At 40.7% G+C, this 25,596-nt stretch overlaps 1 protein-coding gene across 5 annotated transcripts in view; it reads right to left on the reverse strand.

Annotated features, from left to right (window-relative positions):
* The window catches only part of LOC122885879 (uncharacterized protein C21orf62 homolog), a 41,815-nt gene extending 21,824 nt beyond the window's left edge, over nt 1-19,991 (reverse strand). Inside the window, exons 1-3 of one of the 5 annotated variants that reach the window (XM_044217609.1) lie at nt 19,778-19,991; nt 3,029-3,195; nt 76-215 (exon numbers count right to left, since the gene is read on the reverse strand). The gene's annotated coding sequence lies outside the window, so the exon portion shown is untranslated. Of the gene's footprint in view, nt 1-75; nt 216-295; nt 541-3,028; nt 3,196-3,309; nt 3,329-19,777 lie in introns of those variants that run through there. The other 4 variants (XM_044217607.1, XM_044217606.1, XM_044217610.1 and 1 more) reach the window with 4 other exon arrangements.
* Nucleotides 19,992-25,596: the final 5,605 nt, after the last annotated feature.

Genomic DNA, 25,596 nt, shown 5'->3' on the forward strand with positions numbered 1-25,596 from the left:
ATGTATCAGAAAAACAACTGATGAAACGAGCCTACAATATGACAGCACATGTGCATGTGAGTGTAGCGTACTTACGTGGACAACTCAGTGCTGGTTAAGGTGGCATGCTGCTGCCGTCTGGCTCCAGGCTGATCTATCCAGCTTCCTCATGCAGTGAGAGCAGCAGCAGCTTCCACATCTATCTGCAGGTTGAGTGGAAAACCTCATCTGTCTGTCTGACAACATAAGAGAGAGGGAGAGATTGTCAGCATGGAGGGAGGGAGAGAGAAGGAAGGAGGGAGAGAAAAACACTTACTATCTGGACACTGGATAGATACATTTCTCTTCAGTTGTAACAGCATGACAGACTCAAACGCTCTGTCCATTTTCTCTGCTTTCTTCTCATCTTTGTTCCAATTCCCTCACCCCTCAGCCCCACTCTCCTCCTATTTTGGGACCCGCCTCTCATTTTCCAAGGCAGCAATTTTTCCCGCCCATAGACTGTGTATGCTGCTATCTTGTGGCCCAAAATATCACTACACCAGGCTAAGAATTTCTTGAATGATTGCTGTTATTATCACAGCATTACCATTGAGAATTCTTTGGTGTCCCTGGCTGCAAGGGACCTGGGTGTGACACTGGATGACCAGCTGTCCTTCGCTGCCATCGCTGCGACATCCCACTCCTAAAGATTAATTCTCCACAACATCAGGAAGATACGTCCGTTCCTCACCCAGGAGGTGGCACAGCTTCTGGTCTAGGCTCTTGTCATCTTGCGTCTACACTACTGCAACTCACTCCTGGTTGGTCTGCTTGCATTTGCAATCCGACCTCTGCAGCTGATCCAGAATGCAGCAGCCGACTGGTCTTCAACCTACCCAAGTTCTCCCACGCTACACCGCTCCTCCGCACCCCGCACTGGCTACCGGTGGCTGCTCGAATCCGATTCAAGACACTGGTACTTGCCTACCGTGCTGCGACTGGCTCAGGCCCATCCTACATCCAGGACATGGTCAAACCAAACACCACAGTCCTTCCACTACGCTTGGCCCCGTTACCGCGAAACAAAATCACGCAGTCCTGGCTCCACAATGGTGAAACGAGCTCCCCATCGACATCAGGAGAACAGAAACTCTACACACAACAAAAACTCTTTCTCTATCTCTTATTGTGTCTAAATGTAGCACTTGAAGCAGTTCAGTATATTTGATGAAATTGATGTATGATTCTTGCAATTTTGGGTTGTATCCACTTGGATAAATGCACTTATTGTAAGTCGCTTTGGATAAAAGTGTCAGCTAAATAAATGTCAGGTAATCACAGAAACATAAACCATGTTGAATCTAAGACAAAGATTTACTACAAGTATATCTGTGTCATTGATAGGAGCTCTGTATGTATTTGAAGACAGTAGTCACAAAGACAGTGAGTTTGGTGAGTTTTGCGATTTATTTTATTTATCTTTTATATGATTAACTTTGTTTGGGAATATGGGAATATGCACTACTAAATTGCAATATCAACTCACATGATAAGGGCCTTAATGAAAGTCCTGCTGACCTGTTGATTATGTTTACATGGCACATATTACAAATGATGCATGTCTGATGTATTAAAAGTAGCTAAAACCTCTCACTGCATTGACTGAGAAGAGGTCAAAAGTTATTTATTCTGCCACATGTTCTGCAAAGTGATAAATGCAGTAGAATAAAAGCAACATTTTGTTCTCACACAGCTTCTTTTTGTGTTAAATTTTGTTATACTGATTTACATGTTATTTTTGTAGTACATTCTTAGAAAAAAAGGTGCTAACTAGAACCATATAGGGTTCTTAGGCTTGTCCCCATAGGAGAACCCTTTGTGGTTCCTGGTAGAACCATTTATAAAGGTTCCACCTGGAGCCCTTTCTTTACCTAGAACCATCTGTGAAAGGTTCCACTCAGAACCCTCTATCAGAGGTTCTACAGAGAACCCTTCTATGGTGTAATGGTTCCACCCAGAACCCTCTCTGGGGGTTCTATCCAGAACCTTTTCACCTTCTAAGGGTGCAAACAAGAACCCACCCAGGGGGGTTCTACCAAGAACCCTTTTATATTCCAAGTGTTTTATCTAGAAGAAATGCATACCATTTTTCCTCAAATAGTGATCAGGGCTTTTATTTACCTCAACTGCAGAAGGTAACAGGCCTTTATTTGAAACAGGCTTGTATTGGAGGGAGGCATTTATTTCTAATTCCCTCCCTCTTTGATAAGTATAATCAGGGGTGCCTGGTTATGGTTTAAAATGGGGGAGCAAACTTTGAAAGATACATAATTGGCGGGGAGTCTGGGGGTCCTCCCCCAGAAAAAAATTGTACTTTAAAACAAATTTCCTGAGTTTCTACACCACCTAACCTTACCTATGGTAACAATAGAGGATAATTTCCAAAACATAAAATAATCCAATAAAAACATAAACATAAAATAATCATAATCCAAAAACATAAAATAATCATAATTTTGTATCAATCTTACAGTTAGATGAATAACAATGACACATTATGTGTGTGTTCCTCACTTTGTTGAATGTAACTGTATGGCTCATAAAATCCCATTTGAGCTAGTTGTGGTGAAGCAGAGTTGGATGGAAAACATATTGGACAGGAGGTGCGTGCTCTAATAGAGGTTTGGGAAACACTATTCTGGGTTAGTCTGTTGTTAATTAGCCTGAGATAATAACAGTAACTGGACAAAATCACAGAGGGGATGTAGTGGTAAAATAAAAAGTGGGTAAACTATAAATGTCTGCTGGCTAAACTGTCCAATGTTAGGTAATGGTAAACTGATATGCACTTAAAGATAAACTGGTGTGATTTTACTAGCAAAATAATTTAAAAAAAAAATAACATTGAAATATATGGTGGGTTTATTAAATAATAAAATGTAGCTGATGGTGATGTCACGGATACGCCTGGCTCCACCATCAGTTAATCATACACACCTGCTCCCTATCACACTCCTGTTCCCCATCAGCACCTAATCACAGCTAGGATAAAAGGCTCATCAGTCACCTCAGTCAGTTGTCTGAACTCGTTGATACAAGGACTCCCCATGCGACTCTGCACAACCCCAGCGGTCTCCCTCTCCAGCGGTCTCCCTCTCCAGTGATCTTCACGCCAGCAAGTCTTCACTCCCACGGACTTCCACTTCTCCATACAGGCTCACCTGTCTGTTCTGGCTAAAATCCAAATAAACCTATGTAAATATACCATCTGTATCCCTATCGGTGTTTCCCTCTTTGTCCGTAACAAGTGAAGGTACAGAAGTATTAAAAATATGAAAGAGAAAAAACCTCTCAGAGCATTTGTGATGTCCAGTGGCTCATCTCTGTCGGCAGACTTCCTGTGAGAGCTGTGGTTTCATGGAGTTGTTATGTTACAACCAAAGTCTGTCCAATGATTGACTGTAAAGAAAATGAGACACAACAGCACCTCTAGATGGACTGCTACAGAGCTCAAGAGGTCTGGACCATCTTAAAAGAACTCGGTCTCTCTTTTGATATCAGCTACAACTCAGTCATGTATGGACTCCAAGAAGAGAAAATGCTTCCGAAACAAAAATAACTGTTTCAGCTCATCAACTGCATTGTGTCCGTGAAACTGGAAAACCAGATGTTCTATGATTTTAAATCTGAGACTGTCATTGACAGCGACATGGTCATGAAACATGTACTGGCTATAGAACTATAGATAAAAGACTATTACTTCCCTGGAACATACTGGACTTTTAAGCTCTTATCTCTCTGTGCACTTTATTGCTTGGCTCCTTGTATTAGCAAACACTTTTACCACTTTGTATTATGTATAATATTCATGTATGATATGTATTGAAGTATTTATGTTGTGCTTTTGTTTTTGTAATTTTGTATTGAACTTGTTGAAACTTAATAATGATTTATTTAAAAAAAAAGTAAACTGATAAAATGGTGACTAAACCCTATGTTGCGTTTGAAAAAGATGGGTAAACTGCGTTTATGTGCGTTTACCCTCCTCTACATCCAAAATAATAAAATCAACAGGGCTAATGCAAACTATTAATAGCCAAGTTACACATAAAAGAGCAAACTCTTTGATTAGGGTCCCTTTTGAACGTCCCATCTCCACAGCCGAATCCTATCTGATCGCAAATCAGTTCGGCATTTCGGCGACATTCCAACCCTACTTTTAGCCAATTTAAAGTTTGGCTGGAGCCAGTTTCATTAAACATACGCTAGCCTATATTTTCCTGTGTTCTATTTTCAGTTCATGATCACAATTAGGCTAAATGTCATGTTTCTCACCATTGTAAACAGTCAGACTTCTGTGTGGACTGACAGCCAAAGCATGCTGTGGCAAACAATCAGTGACAGGTTCGACTGCACCAACTCAAAGGGTGTTCCAAAAATGTATTATTTTTTTGATTACTTGTTTTGTTCAGTTGCTGAAAATAGTAAAACAAACATTTATTTGGGCTGCTTAAATATAATCACCTGATTGCTGATGATAAGTTTATTTTTAAAAAGACAAAAAGTGGGGTAACAAAACCATAACTTTGCTCCCCCTAATTAAATAATGGGGATGCATTTACTCCACTCGCTCCATTGCTCAGGTGCCTATGAGTGTAATTAGTCATACTGTGGCAGACAGTAGGGGTGGGAGGACCGATACCAAAATATAAATACTATACAATACTACGTTTTGTTTTTAAGATCAATTCTAGCATCAATGGGGTTGATAGCAAAAAGCGTTCAGTTTTTCTCTTGTATTTCATCAAAGTGTAGAACAAACAACGTTCAGTTGTTGTGAACCCATCTTAGTGCATGAACTCTTTGCTTCTCCTCTGCTGTTGTAATGTTGTGTGCACTCTAACAACATACACGCTGTGCACCTGCAGTGTGCCCCAACTAGTTTATTCCGACACATAATTGCAGTGATGGCTGAACAAAAGAGGAGCATCATTTGGAGCTATTTCACAGCTGTGAATGAAAATGTTGCTAACTGCAATGTGTGTATCAAACCTGGGTCTCACAGGTGGCAGGCACCTTACTATTATTGCTAACTTTTGGCAAATCATTTAGTGGTCATGAAATTGTATTAAGATTTAGCCTATTGACGATGCATTCACCTCATAAATCATGACACACTGCTCTCCCCTACATGAAAGTACATAAGCTGCTTTAATAAAAGGTATCAGTATGGGTATTGATAATGATGATTCTGGCCCTGTATTACTTGGTGTCGGACCGAAACCACATTTTGCTGTATTGCCCACCTCTAGCAGGCAGTGCAGCATGAGAGATGGAAAACAGCTCTTGGCAACATCAACCATTTAATGACATTCAACTCAGAGGACAAGAACTTTAAAACACAGTGGTAAAATACAGCTGGGGTCAGAAAACAGCCAACAAACTACTGGTTTATATCGATAATTATATCTATCGATCAAGCCAGATGAAGCTAACCAGATAGCTAAACTTCAAGCATGCCTTAAGGTCATAAGAACCTGGATGACCTGCAATTTTCTGATGTTAAACTCTGACAAAACTGTAATTATTGTACTTGGCCCCAAACACCTCAGAGACACGTTGTCTAAAGATATAGTTGCTCTAGATGGCATTGCCCTGGTCTCCAGCACCACCGTAAGGAACCTCTGAGTTATCCTTGATCAGGATATGTCCTTTAACTCCTGCATGAAACAAACTTCAAGGACCGCCTTCTTTCACCTACGTAACATTGCAAAAATCAGGCACATCCTGTCTCAAAATGATGCCGAATGTCCATGCATTTGTTACTTCTAGGTTGGACTATTGTAATTCCTTATTCTCAGGCTGCCCGAATAAGTCCCTTAAGAGTCTCCAGTTGATCCAGAATGCTGCGGCACGGGTGCTGACAAGAACTAGGATAAGAGATCATATTTCTGCAATATTAGCTTCTCTGCACTGGCTCCCTGTAAAATCCAGAATAGAATTTAAAATCCTTCTCCTCACCTACAAAGCTCTTAATGGTCAGGCACCATCATATCTTAAAGAGCTCTTAATACCTTATTACCCAACTAGAACATTGCGCTCCCAGAATGCAGGGTTACTTGTGGTTCCTAGATTCTCCAAAATTAGAACAGGAGCCAGAACCTTCAGTTTTCAAGCTCCTCTCCTGTGGAATCAGGTCCCAGTTTGGGTTCAGGAGGCAGACACCATCTCCACATTTAAGGGTAGGCTTAAGACTTTCCTCTTTGATAAAGCTTATAGTTAGGGCTGGCTCAGGTGAGTCCTGAACCATCCCTTAGTTATACTCCTATAGGCCTAGACTGCCCGGAGACTTCCCATGATGCACCTCTTTCCTCTCTCCTCCTCTCCCTCTCCGTCTGTATGCATTTTTATCCCCTTTACTGCATGTTACTAACTCGACATCTTCTCTCTACCGTAGTTTTGTGCTTTCTTGTCTTTCTCCTCTCTCCTTCTGTCGCATTCAGCAGGTATTTCTACCTCCAGAGCTGCAGAGACTGGATCTGTGGTTGTGGGCCACCTGCCGCCCCGTGTTACTGCTCAACAACTGCTACTACAGTTGTTGTTATTGGCTCTGTTAATATTATTGTCATTATTATTCCTATGACTGTCATTCCTATTATTATTACTTATTAATATTGCCACTACCATTACATTATTACTATTTCAAAATTCTAGTTGGTATTTGCATTGTGCTTCTCTCTGTTTCAAAACCTCTCTCTCTCTCTCTCTCTCTGTCTCTAAACCTCTTTCTTTGTCTCAAAACCTAACACGGCAGCGGCGGATGGCCGCCCACCATCGAGTCTGGTTCTGCTCGAGGTTTCTGCCTCTTAAAAGGAAGTTTTTCCTTGCCGCTGTCGCCAAGTGCTTGCTCATGGTGGGATTTGTTGGGTCTCTGTAAATAATATTATAAAGAGTACGGTCTTGACCTGCTCTACAAGAAAAGTGAAATGAGATAACGTCTCTTATGTATTGGCGCTATTTAAATGAAACTGAACTGAATTTAATTGAATTGGTTAAAACTATAAACCAGAACAAAAATTACAATTAGGCTACCAACATAAACCACCATGTTCTAAATAGACACATTACAGACACTAACAAAAAGTAAAATTTGCATTTTGGAAAATAAAACAGCTAACTTAACAAACTACTCAGTTCAGCACTAGGTATGGTGGGAAATGTGGGACATCACTACAATATTTTAGTATGAAGCCTCGTTTTGATCTGCTCCTGTTTGCACTTTTAAAGTTACTGCATTACGCTGTTAATACAAAATCAATACTTCCTGTATCCATTTCAAATTAAAAGCAGTCTAGTGTTTCAGTGGACAGTCCAAGTTTGTTATGAGGTGGCGAGAAACATTACACTCAGCAAATTTGATGATTGCTGTGATGTTTACAAGAAACAAGACACAAGATAGATTTATTGATCATTTTACAACGCAGAGCTGTGTAACGAGATTTTGATTGTAGTTCCCTTTATGCTACTCAAAAACAAATGTTATGTGCACTAATTATATACAGTATATTATAGTATAATGTATAATAAGTTATAGAAACGAAATTTTGGAGTGCTGAGGATGAATTAAGTAGTCTCACAGCCTGAGGGAAGAAGCTGCTCTGTAGTTTGGTGGTAAGACAGTGGATACTTCTGTATCTCTTGCCAGACAGCAGCAGGATGAACAGGCTGTGGCTGGGGTGGGTACTGTCTTTTAGGATCCTTTGGGCTTTGCGCAGGGACCTCACCTCATCGATATTACTGATGCTTGGTAGGTTGGTACCAATGATCTTCTGAGCAGTTTTTATCACCTGCCACCCATGCCAGTTTGTGATGTTTCCAGTCAGGATGCTTTGTATTGCTCCTCTGTAAAGGTTAAAAAGACCTTGGCACAGGATAAAGTTTACTTAAGAAATTTTCTGAGCTTTCTTGACCAGGGTGGAGTTGTAAGAGGAACATGTCAATGTAGGATTATGATGATGAAGATGATGAACAATTTTAACTACTCCACAGAAAACTGATGTCCTTTCTATAACAGCCTGCCTCTGACTCATAAACAAGCTCTGTGAGAATTCAAAGATAAACTTCCCCCAAAAATCCTGTCTTAAAACGACCCCCGCCAGGACTCAGAGGTCGCCAATAAAAGTTAAGTGACAGACAGCTAATTTATGACCCTCACTAATCCCCCCTCTGGATGATATCTGGACTCCGGAAACCAAGTTTGCAATTCAGAGTCAAATGTACATTCATTGGTATACCATGTTTAATTAATGTTTCAAGTTTCATTTCAACATGCTTTTTTTGATGCAGGAATTGAACTAATCCAGAAAGGACATGTAAATTGGAATGGTTGGTTCTTCCCCCTTCTTCTGCATTCCTCTCAGAGACAAACAAAAGACAATCCTGTGAAGAATATGGACTAACACTGTACATTGATTTTATTTTACTTTCACACGGGAGTGTTCAGAGTGGTATGGACTGGAAACCCCAAGGTCAAAGTGGGAAACACCTCCAAAGGTGGTAGAGAATGACCGAGCCAAGATCCTGTGGGACTTCCAGATTCAGACTGACAGAATGGTAATGGCGAACCAACCAGACATCGTGGTGGTGGACAAACAGCAGAGGAAAGCCGTTGTGGCTGACGTGGCAATACCAAGTGATGGCAACATCAGGAGAAAGGAACATGAGAAACTAGAGAAATACCAAGGGCTCAGAGAAGAGCTGGAGAAGGCGTGGAAGGTGAAGGCGACAGTGGTGCCCGTGACCCTCGAAGGATGAGACCACCCGCGGAGGGTGAAGGACGAAGTTTGTTATATACATATATAGGGACAAATATATAAAGGGACATATGTATGTATGTGTATTAATAATAACAGATGTAACATGATTCTCATTTATAACATTTTCCTAGGTTACCAGTCTATTACTCATAAGGATGATATCCTGTTATTCATATAACGTGTTTAATGTCTTTCAGCAACTGATGAGACAGAGTTTTAACATGGAAACATTACATTGGTAATAAAGAATTGATTCTTTAGGAGGAAATTAGTACAGGAAAATAATTAAGACAGAACAGATCTGGGATGGGAGTGAAGTGCAGCGCTGATGACATCACTTCGCTGCCCCCCTCTTACAGAAGACTTTAAAACAAGGTCAGGCTCTTAGTCTTTGCTTCTCTTCAAGATTTTCTCATAGTCTTATCTGCTGTTTTTCCCAGGGGAGGACGCAATTGTGCAACAACCCCGCACATACCCCAAAGCAAACAACCCCGAGGCCCAGGTTGCTTCAACCTGCCCAGAGAAACGACTGAATCCCGAGCTGCACAGAATGTGCTGAAGGTGTGTGTTCTAACATGACAAAGTGAAAAGTCATAACTATGAGTTCATCAAACTCTGAAAGCCATCACAGCTACAGCACACCCAGCCAAGTGGGTGCACAAGATGTGATCCACCTTCTGAGACCAACTCAAGCCGAGTTGTGCCGTGGGACTGACAATGGCCGAAGAAGCCTGGGGTCTTGGGAGCTCCACAAGAGGAATCACTGGTTGAACTGTGCATGGGACTCATCCCATCTAAACATGCAGAGCTGCCCACACAGGAAAATCGACTGCACCTCCCTCTTCCCTTCCAGCACTGGCTATCTGAACCACCATGTGAAAACATTACTTTTCCTGTGTTATATTTGGGTTGATACTAATAGGTTACTAACAAGAAATTTAGTGTGAGGTCAGGAATAGATTCTCCCTTCAATATAACCATGATATGGAATCGTAAAATATGTCACATCTGCTTCCCAAAAAAGGGTGATTTTCACTAGTCAATGCCATATTTATCCATTTATCTGATTACACTAGTCCTCTATCATTTATCAATCATTCATCACTGTATTCTTAACATTCATGGCTGCATTTATCCATTCCTTTGTGTGTCTAGTAGTTATTAGTTGGGTGTGTAATAAATGTTTCATGTATAAAGATCATTGTCTTTGTTTTCAGTAACTTACATTCACTTGTCACTTTACGTATCCGTTCCTTGTTTTACCTCTTGCTACCTGATTTCAGGTTAATTCCCTCGGAAAGCTAATTTGTCTTTATCTTTTGACTGATCAAGAGAAACGGCTTAGTGTAAAACTAAGCAAATTTTTAACTACATGTTAAATAGTGGAGAATGTTAATTAAATTGCTGCTGCTTCTTATTCACTCCATATATTTATACAGAATGCAGGCAGAAACACATAGATTTCCTACATCAGGTACTCTGTGATGCTGATTCCGAGGAACCTAAAACTATTCACCTGCTCCACCTCATCTCCACTGATGTAGACAGGTGTGTGTGTCTTTGCCTCCTTTTTCCTAGAATCAACGATAGACTCTTTATTGGGGAGATCAAAACGAGCATAAAATGTGTTTAGCTCATATGGTAACGTGGCCTCACACATGATGGATGCTTTTGGAGCCTGTGACATTTTTGATCACCTGCCACATATCTTTGGTGTTGTTGGTGTTGAGGTCTCTCTCCAGTCTCTCCTGATGTCCCAGCTTTGCCTCCCTAATGCCAGATTTTAGTTTCGCTCTAGCCGTGTTGGATGCTTCCGTGTCTCCTGACTGAAAAGCAGCAAGCTTTTTTGGCTCTGAGTAGAGCCCTCACCTCTCCATTCATTCGTTTTCCCCTCCTTGTGTTCCTGTGGGCCCCCTGTTTGTTTTTCTGTGTGTGTGTGTGTCTGTCTGGGCATGGCACTCCATTCCTGCTTCAGCAAACAGACACTGCAATATGCAACTATTGAAATAACAATAAATACAAAATACCTAAATATATTTTCTGTGGTCATTTTACTCAGCTTGTTCCTCTGTTTTCTGTGCCTGTGGCCAGTTGTGAGATTATTGCGGCTGAGATTGGCAACTGCACTTACTGTAAAAGAAAAAACATACATCAGCTTCTGTGAGGACTGCTGTGTACTGTCACGCACCAGGGTGAGTTATAACAATGACAACCCTGGTTCACAGCTAAACTTAGACAGCTAAGGTTGAAAAAGGAAGAAGCGTTCAGGAGTGGAGACAGGGCCAGGTTTAGGGAGCCAAATTACAGGTTTAGCAAGGCATTGAGAGAAGCTAAACGACTGTAATCCAAGAGACTACAACACCAGTTCTCAGCCAATGACTCTGCTTCTGTCTGGAGGGGGCTCAAACAGATAACCAACTACAAACCTAACCCCCCCCCACTCTATTAACGACTTGCGCCTGGCCAACGATCTGAATGAGTTCCACTGTCACTTTGAGAGACAATGGGACAGTCCATCCACCAGCTCAAGCTCACCAGCCCCACCTCCCCCACCTCCTGAGGTGAGTCTGCCTATAGGTGGGAGATTGACTACCTGGTGACCTGGTGCAATCAGTACAACCTGGAGCTCAATGCTCTAAAGACAGTGGAGATGGTTGTGCATTACAGGAAGAACCCATCACCCTGTGTGACTGCCCAGTTGACACTGTGGAGTCCTGCTACTTCCTGGGCACCATTATCACCCAGGACCTCAAGTGGGAGCTGAACATAAGCTCCCTCACAGAGAAAGCCCAGCAGAGGATGTACTGCCTGTGGCAGCTGAAGAAATTCAACCTGCCAAAGACAACGATGGTGCACTTATACATCGCCATCATTGAGTCCATCCTCACCTCCTCCATCACCATCTGGTATGCTGCTGCCTCTGCCAAGGACAAGGGCAGACTGCAGCGTATCATTCGCTCAGCAGAAAAGGTGATTGGCTGCAATCTACCTTCCCTCCAGGACCTATATGCCTCCAGGACTCTGAGGCGTGCAGGAAAGATTGTGGCTGATCCCTCCCACCCTGGACACAAACTGTTTCAGACACTCCCCTCCAGCAGGAGGCTGGGGTCCATTAGGCACAAAACCTCTCACCACAAACAGTTTCTTTACGTCTTTTCAGCCTTGAAAGTTTCCTCCTTACTTAGATGTGGAATCGATAGTGTATCAATCAGAAAAGCTGTGTGTGTTGTGGTTAAAACAGGAAGTCATCTGCAGACAAAAGGCAGATAATAATAATAATAATCCTAATGTTTGCCTTTGTTTGATATAACTACATATTTGTTTACAACCTGTCTGATTGTCTAATCACTTGTGTTTCTTGGCCTGTTTCACACTGTTCTACCAATATTGCCATGTGTTACGATATTGGCAAACAGGGAACAGGAAAGAACCCAAATGCAGAAAGAGGAGACAGCACGATGATTTAATAGAGCTTACTGGCAGGTAAAGGTAGGCAGTGTTTATATGTATTTATGTAGAAATCAGGTCCTAAGAGCTTTTGGGAAGTAATGACAGCTTATCACAAGCTGGTCAAAGTTAACTTCTTTCAGCATTAGAAGCAAAAATTCAAGATATATTTGCAGATACTCAAATGAAAGCAATTTTTTCATTCATATTTGTCCAGTTTAATGTTTTCAATGTAGAATTTTGTTTGTAAAATCTTCTGGGAAGAAAACACAGCTTAAAGTAATTTATGTCCGAAATCAGTTAGACAGGCACGTACGTGTTACAGGTAACAGGCAGATATAAGTCCAAGCATCAGAGAAACCGAAACCAACATAGCAATTGGGCAGCGGAGAGGCATGATGTCAACAGGAGCCACTCTTCCCTCTGGAGGACTTTCCAGAAGGTGACTCCAGAACAGGAACAGGCTGAGGTGCAGGCAGGGATGGCAGCTGGTAGCTAGCAAAGCTGACGCCAAGCTGATGGCTATGGGACCTCCAAAAGCTATGCGAGTTCCCTCAAATGGGTTCAGAGGTTGGGCTGGCAGGTGGCAGGTGAATGTATCCGAGCCTGACTGACTGGAGTGCACGCAAGGGTAAAGGCTGATTAGCAGGCAGAGAACTTGCTTGCTGGTTGCTAGCAGGCCAGGATTCAGGCTGAGAGCTAGTGAACTTGAGGCTAGCATAGGCTGAGGATCGGGTGTGTTTATTAAGTCCATGGCCCACTCAGGTATTGAATTCCTCAGCCAAGGATTGGAGGAAACCGCATGGTGTGCGCAATTCACGTCTTTCTGTAATAGTCAATGCTGGCTCCTCCAACATTCAATTCGTACTGTTGTAGTATGAGCAGGCAGAAAATCCAAAATTCAACAAGGTCCAAAAAAAACAGAACTAGTCCAAGAAACACAGGAAACAAAAGCCAGGATGCTTGACACAGGGTTCAATGACGATCTGACAAAGAATACTACTTTTTCTTCTTCTGGTGTTTTATGGCGGTTGGCAAACAACTTTTGGTGTATTACCGCTACCTTCTGAAATGGAGTGTGGATCCGAATGGTCTTACCTCTACCCTATATTCCTACCCTAAGTCCTGTCTTTTCCAAAAAACAAAATATTGCCCTGTACTCCACATGCCCTGAGTTCAATTGAAGTAACTCCTTTAATCCAAACTGCGATCTCTTCCCAGTTTGTTTTTTAGCATCTGTCTTTCCTGCTTATACCTAAGACAATTGATAACTACATGTTCTACAGTTGCCTGTATGTTACAATACTCACACATACCAGTCCCATGTTTATCAATTATCTTAAGTGTACTATTCAAGACCCGAATGCTCAAACCTCATTCTTGAGATAATGTCTTTTTCTCTTTTTGTTCTACTAGTTTCCCTCATTTCTCCTACTATCTTTTGGATACTATAGTAATGTCTACCTTTAGTTTCCCTGTTCCAAATTTCCTGCCATTTCTTTTTAATTTCTACTTGAATTATGCTTTTAACTTTAGCCTTACTAGAAAAGGTTTCAGTCATAGTCATCTGGACACTGTTTTCAGAATCAAGACGTTTCGGCTCCCATCCGGAAATCATTCTCAATTGTGAAAATGGTCTGATAACTCAGAAATTTAAGCTACTCTGTGTTGTTTAAGCCCTGCCCTCAAGGAGGAGTCTTCCTGAGTGTCTGCTGTTTACCTTGCCTAGTTTCACCTGAAACTGACCTTTTGTTTCCATGATGGCCCAGTAATCAGGCCTATTGTTTTCTGGCTCCCTCATCACTGTTAAGCACCTGATTAGCATATGATTGGCTTGACCATGGTGTTAATACACTGTGGTAAACGGTTGGTAAGTTGAATCTCAGACCACCATTTCTGTTTAAAGAGGGGTTTTCTTTTTTCACAAAAATGGCTTCTTTCACTCCTCTTTCAAACCAACTCTTCTCTCTACTTAGAATCTTCACCTCACTGTCTTCAAATGTGTGGTTTAGATGCAAATGCACAGCGCTCTGCAATCCCGAGTTAGCGTGTCGTTTGTGCTGATAAAGTCTTTTGTGAAGTGGCTTATTGACTCTTGCATTTTCCTGATTTTCCAAAATCTGTATTCCTTCTCTTTTTCCACATAACTCCGTCATCTGCAAATAATGCAACACCAAACGACCTATCTATAATACTAAACACTTCATTTATCATAAATGAGAACAAAACCGGACTGATTATACTCCCTCCCAAAATACTTGGTTCTATATTTCCCTACTCTTACTGATATCCTCGCTGTTAAGAATTTTTAACCCATCTACACATTCTCCCTCCTATTCCCATTTGATGTAACCTGATCATTACACTTCCACAACATGTCATACACCTTCTCAACATCAAAGAATACAGCTACTAAACTCTCTTTATTAATTTGAGCTTTCCTAATTTCATTTTCTAAACACAGAGCTGGATCGATTGTAGTTTTTCCTTTTCTAAATCCACTTTGGTAATTCTTTAACAGATGTTTTGTCTCTATATGAAACCTTAACCTTTCGTTTATCATTTTTTCCATAATTTTCCCTACATGTGACGTCAAAGCATTTGGTCTATAACTTTCCGCTAATCTTGGGTCCTTACCTGTCTTACAAATGGGGACAATAACCGACTCTTTCCATTGACTTGGTAAACATCCCTCTTCCGATACTATAATCTTAATAATATTCCTTTACTCCTATTACTTAGGTTTCGTAGCATACAATAACTTATTTAGTCTCTCCCTAGCATTGTTTTCCCAGACTTTCTTAATGCATTATTTAGCTCTCTTATAGTAAACATCATATTTATTGCACTTCTGTCTTCCTTATCATCCTGCAGTGCTTCTACATTTTTTCCTATTGTTCTATTTCTCTAATCTGTTTCTTTTCCTCATTACTCAAATTTTCAGTACTATGTACCTTAACAAATGTCCTTGTTAATAACTCTGCTTTCTCCTGACCTTCTATTATTACTTTTCCCCCCATATTTCATTATAGGATATCCATATAATTTTCTATTTCCGGACATCCTCTTAATCATCCCCTATACTCAGTCTAATGGTGTGGTCCTTCCTAGTGAGTCACAATACCTCTTCCAAAAATCCCTTTTAACTCTCTTTACTGTACTCCTAACTGCTGCCTGCGGTCTTTTAAAGTCAATAAGATTCTGAAAACGATGTGTTTTCTTCAAGACTTTAAAGGCCTTATTTTGATTTTTTATTGCAGAAGTGCATTCTTGTGTACACCACGGAACTATCTTTTTCCTACTGTTTCTTGTTGGTATTGACTCTTTTGCTGCTCGCAGTATAATACAGTTTATTTCTGCATTGAGGTCATCAATTGTCTGGTTCATATTTACCTCCTTTAATTTCCTTTCAGTTATTACTCTATACTTGTTCCACTTTGCTTCTTCAAATTTCCATCTTCCTTCTCTCTCATCCTGTTCTACTTCCCTTTCTACTCCACTCCTTGTGAATATAGGATAGTGGTCACTCTCTATAGTGCTTCCTTTACTTACTTCCCAACTACTTTACCCGACCAAAGACTGTGATACCAAAGTAAGATCTATTGCATACTCTGTACCCTTCCTTGTGCCTGATCCATCATTTAAACATACCAGTTCCTTTTCGTCCATTAGCTCCTCTGCGTTTTTACTTGCTCTGAGCAGTTGATGATGTAGGCTAAAAACAGCACTAACCTGTCCATTGATATTCCCGTGTTGTCCCTATGTATCTGTGCTGTTCCTGCATTTGTTTCAGGATGACTTAGGTTGACTGCCTCTTCTCTTCTTTCACTGTTACACATCCTCACAGCCTCTGCATATGTTACTTTCAGTTCTGATCTTACTTTTTGAATCTCCACTGCCTTTTTCTCCGATGGGGATTCCTGTTATCACTCCCCTAGCTCCTCTCCTCTCACCAACTATCCTTCTTTCCATTATTTCTTTTTTACACACTGTTTGCAGTTTTATCACTTTTCTCTGCTCCACATTTTTGCACTTCACCAACAAACTGCCATCACGCAACACCTTTGCCATTTCTATATCCCCAATCGCCTTCCTCAATCCAGTATTCAAAGTTATTGGACTAATCGATGTTATCTCGCTCCCCACCTTAAATTTAAGAATGACCTTAATTTCCTCCATCATAATCTTTTTCCTGATATCTCGCACTTCCTCCTCCTCTTCTAATGCCCGTTTTCCCGGAGATATCGACTTGCTATCTCTTTTATCCTTCCTCCCTCCTCCTCCTTTCCTACCACTCACAATTTGTGTCCATTCAGTCTCCATATCGTCATCCTCCGACAATCCACTGCTATTTGCCATTATGCCAAAACCCACCAATTCACTAGCGTCGTTCCGTTCGGGTTTTCCCACATGTTCAGTCCATCCTGAAAGAACAAAGGAAGAACAGAACACAGACTAAATATGCTCAGGTAGGGGAGACAACGGGACACAGGTGAAACTAATAAACACTGGTGAAAACAATCAAAGCAATCAACTACAGGAAGCAAAACTACCAGACACATAAGGGAGAGTATTTCAAAATAAAACAGGAAATCAACTAGACACAAACCCAAAACCATGACACCATGTCCCAAAATCTCATCAATTACCAGGTAAATAAAACATTAGATGACCTCTTCAACACAGCTGTACACAGGAAAGCCCTTTCAATTCCAAATGCAATTACTGTGGTCAACAAACTACAGCAAACTTAAATATAAGAGCGTAAGCTGTACACCATTCGTATGAATGCACTGACTGTTGTACAACTGAGAGATTGTTCTGTTAATGTGATGTTTTTATCTTGTGGACATGTTTGTGTTTATATTTTCCTGGGTGAGACCAAAGACAATTTTCCTGCCTCTGCTGGACAATAATGTTTATTGTATTCTATTTTATTATTCTAACTCTCCAGTTGATCCAGAATGCTGCGGCACGTATACTGACAAGAACTAGGAATAGTATTCCAGTATTAGCTTCTCCATATTTTAGAGTAGGCTTAAGACTTTCCTCTTTGTTAAAGCTTATAGTTAGGGCTGGCTCAGGTGAGTCCTGAACCATCTCTTACTTATGCTGCTATAGGCCTAGACTGCCGGGAGAATTCCCATGATGCACTGAGCTCCTCTCTCCTCCTCTCCCTCTCCATCTGTATGCATTTTTCCCCCATTAATGCATAGTACAAACTTGACATTTCTCCTCTCCCATAGTTTTGTGCTTTCTTGTCTTTCTCCTCTCTCCTTCTGTCGCTTTCAGCAGGTATTTCTGCCTCCGAAGCTGCAGAGTCTGGATCTGTGGTTGTGGGCCACCTGCTGCCCCTGTGTTCCTGCTTGACAACTGCTACTATAATTGTTATTATTAGTCTTATTACTATAATTATCATTATTATTCCTATCACTATCATTCCTATTATTATTACTTATTAATATTACCACTGCCATCACATTATTACTATTTTAAAATTGGTGGAATTTGCATTTTGTTCTCATTCCCAGGGCATCAAATACCGACGTTTTGTCACACCCCTTGGAGTCATATAAACATACACAAGGTACCCTCTAGCATCTGTATTAGACGCACAGGGCTGCCAGAAAGCCTTTATGAGATCAGTTGACGTAATGTAAAGAGTGACAAAGTCTGCTTGAGGAGGTGGAGTGGTTGGATGGGTCAAACAATTTAATCTAGGAGACAGGGGTTCGTGTCCCGTGTTAAACCAAAAGTTTAAAGTTTTATGTTGCGTTACATGTCACGTAACTTACATGTCATGTGACTTCCTACTGCCTAACCAAGTGTTTTTTCCCCTAAACCTAACCACACTTTTAAGTGACGTTACATCATTTCTGAAGGCATTTCCTACTAACGCCAAACGGTACCTTGTGTGTGTTTATACGACACAGAGGGGCGTGACAAAACGTTGGTATTTGATGCCCTGGGAATGAAAACGCGTTGGTTCTGATGTTATGGCAAAGACGTCAACGTATTGTGTTGCAGAGATATCTACTGAAATTAGCATGCTAACTGCTAGCCCTGGGCTATCCTGTGTTGTACTTCCACTTGTGCCTCGAGAGCTGATAACTAGTCCAATAGTATAGCTCTGGCCTCCCCCCTGTAGTTTCAGTTAGGAGATACTGTATGTGTGAGTGGCGAGTTCCCTTACATTACACAAACTCTCTTTGCTTTCTTAGTCTAATAAATAAACAAAATAAACTCAGAAAATGTCAAGAAAAGAAATATTCTTGCACTTATTTTCCTTCTCAAACAGAAAAATACAACTGTACACCTTCTGAATTCAAGTTTCTCTCTTTCACCGAACTATTAGGAGCTTAATTGCCTTGTTAACTCATTGTAAAACACAATCCATTCAAACTCAACAGAAACAAACTCACTAAAACCGTCTTGGTTAGTCTTTTCACTAATCCAACAATCACCAACTCTGGTTTGGTCAAAATAAATCCTTAATTCACAGAATTAGATGAAAAATATTCTGGCTCTACACGCTGTTGCTGCCTCTCTGCCCGACCTCCCTCTCACTCCTCGCCTCCTCAGAGTCCTGGTCAGAGCTGCTGTAAATCACCTCTGTACTGTATTCAATGTCTTCGTTGGTCTCGGAGGCTGTGTTTTGTCCCTGTCTGGCCAAGTTCACTGGAAAGCTGCTGATACCGGTTCAGTTGCCAGTTCTGGTGTCCATTCTGGCCTCAGTCAGTAATAGGCGCGCTAAGTTAACAGCAGTTATGACCTGATATGAGATATCCTTTGGAGTATGAATTATACAGGTAGAGAGTAGTCTCAATTCTTACACATTGCTCTTTTAAGTAACGAGGTTCAGTATAGATAGAGAGATAGATAGAGAGATAGATAGATAGATAGATAGATAGATAGATAGATAGATAGATAGATAGATAGATTAAATTTAAATAATCCAAAAACACCCAAAACATACAAATATACATAGAAAATAGGGACACAGCACCTAGAATTGACAGTAAGGCTGAAACTGTTATATGTACATCCTAATGTGCATTTATACAGAATTTACACTGGTCTGTATGCTGGCTGACACAGTTTACTCTAAATCCTGGGTTTAATTATTTTGTTGAAACAGTATATCGGTGTCCTCATGTGAGCACAGAGCAGCAACTACCCCACTATTTACATGTGCAAGGAGATAGCTCTGCACAGAAAAAGCACTGATGGGTGCTGATTCTGAGTATCTCTCAGTATCAGAAAGATTACACATCAATAATAAGAAGACTAAGAATCTACAGCTACACTAGCAGCTCTGTGAGGCTGAATGCTAACGTCAGCAAGCTAACATGCTCACAGTGACAATGCTAACATGCTGATGCTAAGCAGGTATAATGTTTACCATGTTCATCTTCTTAGTTTAGCGTAAACCAAAGCTTTAGACAAATTGAAATGTTGACCTGATGATGCCACAAGAGAAAAAGTCAGGGGAGCACCAAATGAATGAAAACACCAATCTAGCCTATCAGAGATCAACATAAAATTCAACGTACCTCTGTGCCAATGGTTTGTTTCTGTTTGTACCCTCTCCTTCTTTTTTCCTCCTGCTTTCTCTTTCACTGTATAAGTTCATGCTCTTTAAAATTGATCCAGAGGTCTTCATCTACCTTCATCTTTGCTTGTGAGGAGCTTCCAAATCTCTGAGGAGCTGAGCTAAAATTCCACAGGGTCAGTTAATCAGTCAAGTTGGCCATTGAAAACCCTCCAGTTAACCCCTCTCTATTCTTCTCTAGCCTGCTCTCCCACTCTCTCTCTCTCTTTCCTTTTTACCCTCTGTTTTCTCTCCCCCTCTCTGTAACCATAGCAACTTCGCCAACTTGTTTCATTATTAAGCCAACATGAAAAGCATTGCATTCTCTCATAGTTTGCTGTATGGGTGGGTGTACCCTGTGTGTGTGGCACTGCTTAAACAACAAACATAAGAAAAAAAACAGCCCAGTGTTTCTTCCAGACAAAGAGTATTTGTGGATTTGTGGGCCACTGCTGGACACCTCTACTGGGTGAAAGACCTTCAGAAAGCACAAAAACTTTCTTTTCTTTCCCAGACAAGAAATAGTCCGGCACATAACCCCAACACAAAGCTGTGATTTTACTTTTCTTTTCCTTTCCTTCCTGTACCTTTGGACAGAGCCAGGCTGTTTCCCCCTGTTTCCAGTCTTTATGCTAATCTAAGCTAACTTCACATGATGCGCCTCTTTCCTCTCTCCTTCTGTCGCTTTCAGCAGGTATTTCTGCCTCCAGAGCTGCAGGGTCTTGGTCTGTGGTTGTGGGCCGCCTGCTGCCCCGTGTTCCTGCTTGACAACTACTACTACAGTTGTTGTTATTGGCTCTGTTACTGATGCTGACATTATTCTTCCTATAGCTGTCATTCCTATTATTACTAATTTATTAATATTAACACTATAATTACTATTCTACTAAATAAATAATAATAAATAATAAAATAATTCTACATGGTCTTTGCATTGTGCCTCCCTAACCCTATCCCCTTCCCCCAAACCCCTCCCCTCTCTCTCTCTTCCTCTCTCTCAAAATCTAACATGGCAGCGGCGGATGGCCGCCCACCATTGAGTCAAGTTTTTTCTTGCCATTGTCGCCAAATGCTTGCTCATGGTGGGATTTGTTGGGTCTCTGTAATTGATATTATAAAGAGTACGTTCTAGACCTGCTCTATAGGAAAAGCACAATGAGATAACTTCTGTTATGAATTGGCACTATATAAACAAAAATTGAATTAAATTGAATTGAATCCTGGACTCAGGAACAGACAGGAGACCCCTGCCTAAAGATCTCTATAAGGGATTAAAAGGTCTAAAACATATTCTGTAATTTTGTAAGAAATCAGAATCAGAATCAGAAATACTTTATTGATCCCCGTAGGGAAACTCTTTGTTACAGTAGCTTGCCTTTTTGTCAGTGCACACAGGAGAAGTACTAGAAAACGATATGATACACTATAAACACTATAAAACAGGTCAGAAAATAAATTAAGTATCAGGTCGGTATAAGTATAAGATAAACTAAGTGTCGAGTACCAAGTGGGTTTACTGGTTGATGATGAAAGTACAGTATAAAATACAGTGTCACCAAATATGTAATAAGTAATAGTAATAAGCGGAGGTGCATGTACTGTCAAGAGTAATAGAGGTATATAATATCAATACAATAAATAAGAAAAACTAACATGGGAAAACTAATATTCCACGGGAGTAGTAAACAGAATATTGCACAAAATGTGCTCCATGGTAGATTGTATCCAGCATGTGTAGGCATTGTGAAGATGCATGCATGTATAACACATTACACACACAAAGGTGTTTCCTTTTGACTTCAAAAGAAAAGCAAGACAAAAATAAAAACCCAGTTTCAACTTCACTTTTTTTTTTGCAATTGCTGAGCAAATGTGAGGTTTAAAAGAGAGAATTACCGATTATAATTCCAAGATACTTGTACTGAGATACAGACTCAATGTCAGAGCCATGGACAGTGGTGATAGATGAGAGGTTTGGTGGATTTGATTTTGCATTAGAAAACATCATGAGTTTGGTTTTGTCAGCATTCAAAGCAAGTTTAAAATCACACAGGGTAGATTGTACAGTATTAAAACCAAGCTTTGTAGCTGACAAAGGGCCTTGTTTGGTGTAGACGCAGAGCAGTATAGCACAGTATCATCAGCATAAAAGTAGAAATTTTTATTTGAAATATTTTGAGCGAGACTGTTGATATACAGAATATACTGAATGGTAGTGGTCCCAGGACTGATCCCTGGGGCACGCCCTTGGAAACACCAAGGGAGCTAGAAATGATACCTTCTGCCTGCACACACTGAGATCTGCCTAATAGCTAATTTTCAAACCAACAGACAGTTTGTTCTGACACATGTTTTTTAACTTCTCCAGTGCTTTCAACACCATCCGGCCAACCCTACCAAGAAGCTGGCAGTGATGCAGGTGGATGCCCCCCTCGTGTCCTGGATTGTTGACTACCTGACTGGCAGACCACAGCACGCGCGTCTGCAGCACCGTGTGTCGGACAGCGTGGTCAGCAACACTGAGAGTCCTCTCTCCCTTCCTCTTCACCATCTACACCACAGACTTCAGCTACCTCACAGAGTCCTGCCTTCAGAAGTTTTCTGATGACTTTGCTGTGGTGGGAAGTATCAGCAGTGGTGATGAGTCTGAGTACAGGGCTGTGGTGGGTAACTTTGTCTCATGGTGTGAGCAGAACCATCTGCAGCTCAATGCGACAAAGTCTAAGGAGCTGGTTGTAGACCTACAAAGGGCCAAGGCACCAGTGACCCCGGTTTCCATCCAGGGGGTCAGTGTGGACATTGTTGAGGACTACAAATACCTGGGAGTACACATGGACAATAAACTAGACTGGGCTAAAAACACTAAAGCTCTTTACAGGAAGGGCCAGAGCCGCCTCTATTTTCTGAGGAGGCTGAGGTCCTTCAACATCTGCCGGACAATGCTGATGAGTCTGTGGTGGTCAGTGCTCTCCTGTATGCTGTTGCATGCTGGGGCAGCAGGTTGAGGGTAGCAGATGCTAACAGGCTCAACAAACTGATCCGTAAGGCCAGTGACATTGTGGGGGTGGAGCTGGACTCTCTGTCGGTGGTGTCAGAGAGGAGGATGCTGGCCAAACTACATGCCATCTTGGACATTGTCTCCCACCCACTCCATGACATGCTGGTTAAACAAAGGAGTACCTTCAGTGAAAGACTCATCCCCCAAAATGCACCACAGAGCGCCACAGGAAGTCATTCCTGCCTGTGGCCATCCAACTCTTCAACTCCTCCCTCTAAGTGTCAGTCTGTATGACCTTAAGTCGATAAACTGGACATTGGATCATTAACATCACTGCAATACTTGAAATATTGTGCAATTTTCTCTGTTTAATACTCCGGTACAATATACTCTGTTTTCAGTTTAATTTATTGATGTTTATTCATACTTCTATTACTGCTGTGCAATATCCACGTCTCATAATCATCTTAATAAGCTACACTTAACTTGACAGTACATGCGCGACTACTTATTACTTATATTATTACATTGTATTATGATACCGTACATACATATCATCAACCAGTAATCCACTTTGTACTTTACACTTATTTTAATTTTCTACTTATACCCACTTGGTACATAATTTATCTGACCTGTATTATAGTGTATTATATTTTTTGCTTAGTACTTCTATTCCTGTGTGCACTGACGTGATAGTGGGCAGCTGTAAGAGTTTCCCCTCGGGGCTCAATAAAGTATTTCTGAAAACCTAGGATAATGTAAATTTTTTAATGTACATAGGACTAATGCCATCGGTACAACAACAGAGTCACATCTCTTTCCTACTGCCCCTCCTCCTCAACCCAACCGATCGAGGCAGATTCAATTCAATTCAATTTTATGTATATAGCGCCAGTTCATAACAGAAGTGATCTCATTGCACTTTTCCTATAGAGAAGGTCTAGACCGTACTTATTGAGATGACCGCCCATCCTGAGTCTCAAGGTTACTACTTGTTGGGGAGGTAGGGAGTTTTTCCTTGCCACTGTCGCCAGTGCTTGCTCATGGTGGGATTTGTTGGGTCTCTGTAAATAATATTATAAAAAGTACAGTCTAGACCTGCTCTATATGAAAATGAGATAACTTCTGTTATGAATTGGCGCCATATAAATGACTGAGAACGCTGACCATTGATTTTTGGTAGCATTTACTGTAAAGCTGCTGTACATTTTTTCAAACCCATTTTGTTAATATGTGGGGTTATTTCAGATAATGCTGTTTCACTTTGTTCTGTCCTCTGTGACTACAGAATGGACAGTTAAAGCATAAACCTTGCTTATTGAGGCTCCTTATTAACATGTTAACAACCAATGGTGGAAGAAGTATTCAGATCTTTTGTAGCAATACCACAGTGTAGAAATACTTTGTTACAAGTAAAAGTCCTGTATTCAACATATTACTTATGTAAAAGTATTAAAATATCAAAATATATGTAAAGTACCGAATGGTGATATGATTATAGTTTTTGATGCATTAATGTGTAAGCACCAATGATGTTGCAGCTGGTAAAAGTGGGGCTAATTTTAACGGCTTTATATACTGCAGGGTAGCTTAATCTATAAAGATACATCATAATTTATTAATTGATTATATTTTGTATCAATAATCTTAATCTGCAAAGTAATTAACTATAGCTGTCAAATAAATGTAATGGAGTGAAAACTACAATATTTGCCTCCTTAATGTAGTGGAGTAGAAGAATAAAGCAGCGTAAAATTAAAACACTCAAGTAAAGTGCAAGTACCTCAAAATTGTACTTAAGTACAGTACCTGATTAAATGTACTTACTTACTTCCCACTACAAACATTGTACAGCTCATACACAGTGCTCTATCCATCTAATGTATCTGACATTGTGTCACGTCTTAAAGACACAGTAGAAAGTGAAAATTCTAACCCTGTGTCCCTGCGTAAGTTGTTGATATATTTCTTGTTATATGCTAAATACATGTCAAAAATCATTTTGGAGTATTTTTATGTCAAAGTCCTTCTTTTCTCTTTCCTTATAATAGTTTTGATGACTCATCTTGTACTCAGGGGTGTTGTTTACATTTATCCAGTCAAATGTGATTTGGGGGGGACTAGCTAACCCTACCCCTCATAAAACCGCTGTGACCTGTGATGTCACCAGGTCAATAAATGAGTTAGGAGCCATTGTTCTCTCTCTTTTACTTTGGATTTATCTATATGTAACCCTTTTGCCAACCAGCTCGTTATTAACAAGGAATAACTACAGTATATAGACTCCTTTAACTTCCAAATTTAACACTGGCAAAAGAGACATCCCGATGTATAAAACCTTTTGTCTAGGGTAAAAGTATGATTCTAGCTTCAAATTAAATGAGAGGATTCTCAGGTATAATAATTTATAATTAGTTAAAAACAGGTAGCTCTAAATGTAATTACCTTGTGGTTATTTTCCTTTTACAGTGTTGATTTTACAGTGTACAAATGCGAGATTCACACAGTGGATACGTTTTATGCTTTTATATTGAAAAGGTTCAGTCTTAAATCAAATATAGTCACTATAAGAAATTCCCCGGCATAAATTATTTACCAGTCATTCCCACCACGAGTGCACTCGATTTTGAGTCAGCAAGCTTGCGTTTTGTTGGCGCGCGATGGAGCTCAAATCCCTTTGTAATAGTGTTGAATAATCCTACCAGTCTGCAGTTCACCATTACGGCCAAAAAGCGAAGGAAGTACATCGATGAGATGGGCACACGGAATCCGCTCTCCTG

Source organism: Siniperca chuatsi, linkage group LG12 (genome assembly GCF_020085105.1).
Source record: "Siniperca chuatsi isolate FFG_IHB_CAS linkage group LG12, ASM2008510v1, whole genome shotgun sequence".
Taxonomy (NCBI): domain Eukaryota; kingdom Metazoa; phylum Chordata; class Actinopteri; order Centrarchiformes; family Sinipercidae; genus Siniperca; species Siniperca chuatsi.